The following is a 5,359-nucleotide window of genomic DNA, read 5'->3' as shown; positions in this document are numbered from 1 at the left end:
AGCAGCAATGATAGCCAGAGCCCCAGGCCCTTTAAATCATTGCTGGAGCCCTGCATCATGCACTCCATGTGGCAGGGTTGTGTGCTGTGCTGAGGGCAGCACATTGAGGGCTGGCTGCCCTCAGCCCACCCCTTCTGGAAGTGTGAAGTCCCCTCCCCCATGGAGACTGTGAGCTCTGCTGGCCTCAGAGAGCATACTTGGTTTCCTCTACCTTTTGTGTCTGGTTTGCCTGGATCCTGGCTTGCCTGGATCTCGCCCCCAAAGCTCAGCATTGGGAAGCCCGTGCTGGCACTCCAGCTCCCCTGCCAACCACCCACAGGGCTGAAGCACACAAAATCTACTAGCCTGGGCCCCCCCTAGGCTCTGGTGTGCAAGGGGAATGCGGGGAGTGTCTTTTTCCTGTCAGAGGCTTCTCACTTTGCTTCACCGTGTGCAGCCCCCAAATGATTTTTCTGTGATTCGGTGGCCCCTGACCCTAAGGTTCCCCACCCCTGGTGTAGGTTATTAGACCCAACAGTACAGCTTTTTACCACTTGACCTAGTGGAATAATTAGAAGTGGTAGTGAGCTATCATCTCCTACATGGACCAGCCACAAGAAGACAATAGGACATGATTTACCAGAGGGTTTCACATCTATTTGCTGACAGTAAGTGAAATATCCCAGTAACAAGCCAGTGCCTTAACTACAAGGCCATCAAGCTGAAAAAAGCACTAGGAAAAAAGTTTGGGTTTTTTTACCATGTATGTTAGTAGGGACAAAGAAATTGTAGTTTTCCCACATTACCAAATTGAAGTAAAAACAGATGTGGTATGCACATAACTCTATAACTGAAGGGAGATGTTTTCACTCTGTTTTCTGCATTACACATTTGAATGCTTTGTAGCAGGGCTAATGATTCTAACACTACTTCATTACCATGCAACTAGAGACATCCCATTTTTATGCAGCTGAGCTCAAAATAGTGAAATCAATACATACAGAAGACATCATTAAAATAGTCAATATTTATACAGCAAGTAGAATTCATATCAGGCTGGACACTGCCTGCTACATTTTTCCATAAACGTATCTCCTCAGGAGATGGCTGTTAAGACTGTACTTTAACTGACTAATTAGACTAATTGTTCCACTCACTGATTGATTTGATTGACAAGATAAGCTTCATAGAATCATAGAATCATGGAATACTAAAACTGGAAGGGACCTCAAGAGGTCATCAAGTCCAGTCTCCTGCCGTCGCGGCAGGATCAAGCACCATCTAGATCATCCTTGATGGATGTCTATCTAACCTGCTCTTAAATATCTCTAGAGATAGAGATTCCACAACTTCCCTAGACAATTTATTCCGGTGATTAGCTGCCCTGACAGTTAGGAAGTTTTTCCCAATATCCAACCAAAAGCTCGCTTGCTGCGATTTAAGCCCATTGCTTCTTCTCCTATCCTCAGAGATTAAGGAGAATAATTTTTCTTCCTCATCCTTGTAACAACCTTTTAGGTATTTGAAAGTCTTCTCTTTTACAGACAAAACAAGCCCAGTTCTTTCAGTCTTCCCTCATATGTCATGTTTTCTAGACCTTTAATCATTCTTGTTGCCCTTCTCTGGACCTTCTCCAATTCCTCCACATCTTTCTTGAAATGCGGTGCCCAGAACTGGATGAAAAACTCCAGTTGAGGCCTAATAAGCACAAAGTAGAGCGGAAGAATTATTTCTCATGTCTTGTTTACAACACTCCTGTTAATGCATCCCAGAATGATGTTTGCTTTTTTTTTTCAACAGTCTCACACTGTTGACTCATATTTAGCTTGTGGATCCACTATGACCCCTAGATCCCTTTCTTCAGTACTCCTTCCCAGGTAGTCACTTTCCATTTTGTATGTGTGAAACTGATTGTTCCTCGCTGAGTGCAATATTTTGCATTTGTCCTTATTGAACTGCATCCTACTAACTTCAGACTATTTCCCCATTTTTCCAGATCACTTTGAATTATGACCCTATCCTCCAAAACACTTGCAAGCCCTCCCAGTTTGATATCATTTGCAAACTTTATAAGCATACTCTCTATGCCATTATCAAAATCGTTGATGAAGATACTGAACAGAACTGGTCCCAAAACTGATCCCTGTGGAACCCAACTTATAATGCCCTTTCAGCATAAGAAGGGCCATATTGGGTCAGACCAAAGGTCCATCTAGCCCAGTATCCTGTCTTCCAACAGTGGCCAATGCCAGATGCCCCAGAGGGCGTAACCAGAACAGATAATCATCATGTGATTCTTCTCCTTTCATCCATTTCCAGCGTCTGACAGACAGAGGCTAGGGACACCATACCTACCTACCCTGGCTAATAGCCTTTGATGGACCTAACCTCCATGAATTTATCTAGTTCATTTTTTAACCCTGTTAAATTCCTGATCTTCACAACATCCTCTGGCAAGGAGTTCCACAGGTTGATTGTGTGCTGTGTGAAGAAAAACTTCCTTTTGTTTTAAACCTTTTTGTTTAAACTTCCTTTCCTTTTTGTTTAAACTTCCTTTTGTTTTCATGTGGTGACTCCTAGTTCTTATGTTATGGGAACAAGTTAAATAACTTTTCCTTATCCTCTATACCTGTCATGATTTTATAGACCTCTATCATATCCCTGCTTAGGTATGTCTAGACTGGGATACCAGAAGTATCCCAAAATAGCAATGCTGCATCTTTTAAAGCACCCGCTATTTCCCAAAATAGCGGGTGTACTATTCCGGCGTCCCTGTAACTTTCGTTCCACACCAAATTTCAAAATAAGCTCTTTCAATTTAGACTTGGAATAAGCTACCCAATTTGTGTAGTGCAAATTGCATGGCTTATTTCGACAGACAGGTGCTGTCTAGACACACCTTTAGGCTCCTTTTCTCTAAGATGAAATGTTCCAGTCTTTTTAATCTCTCTTCATATGGGATGTTCCAAAGCCTCATCATTTTTGTTGCCCTTTTCTGAACCTTTTCCAAGGCCAATATATCTTTTTTGAGATAAGGCAACCACATCCGTACGCCAATATATCTTTTTTGAGATAAGGCGACCACATCTGTATGCAGTATTCAAGATGTGGGCGGCGTACCATGGTTTTATATAGAAGCAATAAGATATTCTCTGTTATATTCTCTATCCCTTTTAAAATGATTCCTAACATTCTGTTTGCTTTTTTAACTGCTGCTGCACATTGAGCGTGACTGTGAACCTTTGATAACTACTCTCTAAGAAGACCCGTTTCATACGCACCTTATAATAGCCCCATCTACATTGTATTTTCCTAGTTTATCAATAAGGTCATGTGAAACTGTATCAAATGCTTTACTAAAGACTAGGTATACCATGTCTACCTCTTCCCCCTTATCCACAAGCCTTATTATTCTATCAAAGAAAGCTATCAAGTTGGTTTGACATGATTTGTTCTTCACAAATCTATGCTATCATTTATTTTATCTTCCAGATGTTTGCAGATGGATTCCTTAATTATTTGCTCCATTATTTTTCCTGGCAAAGAAGTTAAGCAGACTTGTCTGTAGTTTCCTGGGGTGTCCTTATATCCCTTTTTATAGATGGCCACTATATTCACCCTTTTCCAGTCTTCTGGAACCCCTCCCATCTTCCATGACAGCCAGATATATCTTTTCATTCAAATTTCAACACCCTCTCCCATTGGTTCTCCTGGCTCCCTGCCAATACCCCTTAACTACCTGAATTTAACACTTTAGTCACTGAATGCTGGCCAGTACTCCTCCTATCCATCATACCTCTACACCAGGAAAACCTCAAGGGGGCTTCTCTGATCCAACCCATCACAGGTCCCCAAATATATTACTTGTGGTTGCAATGTCTGTCACTCTGTGTTGGCCAACATAGGCAACCCATCACTGGCCTCACCCAACACAAGACCCTGGGAATGGGGTCATATTGTGAACGAGGCAATAGCATATGTTGCTATGGCCATTGTGCCTTGTGGGAGTCTAGTGTAATGTAGTGAAAGCCCGTGCACTGCCTATATTATGTTGGGGATTGTTTTGATCCCTTAGTAGCTCAGAGATGGAATCATGCAAAGATACTTTAAAGTTACCTTTGACCCAACTTCCCCCTGGATTGTGCTAGTCCTCAGACAAGACAAATTAATAGACAACAGATATTTGAATTGGATAAAAAAGCCAAAGATGGCTTTAAAGTGGTAAAATAATTGGGGGAAGAGTTAAGAAAAAGGAGGTTAGGTTAGATAGGAAGGGTTTATCAGCAAGATGCTATAAAACAGGCAGTAAGTGGTAGAAATTCCATGGCTTGTGACTTTAAAAACTATCCTGGACAGAGTGCTAGACCAGGTGTGGCCAACCCATTAAATGAAGAGAGCCGAAACAGCGGCCGAAAAAATGTGAAGAGCCACACCAGAATTTTTTTTTGAGCAACAATTTTTGTTGGGGGGGGGGGAAGGAAGAGCTCCCATCCAGCCCCCCAGAGTTGTTGAGAAAAAAAAAGGAAGAGCACCCCACCATTCCGCAGAGTTGTTGAGCAAAAGGAAAAAAAAAAAAAAGGACACTGCACCTTTAAAAGATAAGGCTTTTTGGACACCATTTTGAGTCACCACACCAGACAGCTCCTCTGCCCCGGTGAGTACAGGGAGCCAGGGGCCATTTCTAGGGACTCAGGGGAGGCTTTGCGAGCTGCACTTTAAGGGGGGGAAAGCCGCATGTGGCTCGCGAGCTGCAGGTTGGCCACCTCTGTGCTAGACTATGTGCTATAGGGAATAGTGCTGCATTGCTCCCTGAGGCTACATCTAGACTGCAGGCTCTTTCAGAAGAAGCTTTTTTTGGAAGAGATCTTTCGAAAAAACTTCTTCCGAAAGAGAGCATCCACACACAAAAATGCACAGAAAAAGCAATGCGCTTTTTCGAAAGAGAGTGTCCACACTGATTGGACGCTCTCTTGCATAAAAGACCACCTAGAACCACTTCAGCAAGGGCTTTAGGTCACCAGTTCCTTCTGAATGCTGGTGCTGGAGTCTTGCAGAGACACGTGCTTAAAAGGACCCCCCGGACAGCCGTTTATCTGCTTCTGCTGCGTGCTTGCCTACCTCTTTGGGGGACAGCAAAGCTCTTGCAGTGCCTAATGTGGTTGCCCTGCTTTTGTGGACGCTACAGCTTTTGCTTTTGTACCATGGAGCCGGAGCTGCCCCAGGGCATGCGATGGCTCCACACGGCCATGCTGCAGTTTTTGCAGCACTTTATGCCAGCCGCCTTCCTGGTCCTAACCGAGCTGGACCCCATACTCATTCTAGTGACCCTCTCCTTGGGTGCAGGAGCTACACTCTGGCAACCGCAACCCAGTGTGAAGAC

The sequence above is a fragment of the Pelodiscus sinensis genome, chromosome 1 (genome assembly GCF_049634645.1).
Source record: "Pelodiscus sinensis isolate JC-2024 chromosome 1, ASM4963464v1, whole genome shotgun sequence".
NCBI classification, from domain to species: Eukaryota; Metazoa; Chordata; order Testudines; family Trionychidae; genus Pelodiscus; species Pelodiscus sinensis.
This window is presented reverse-complemented; position numbering follows the sequence as displayed.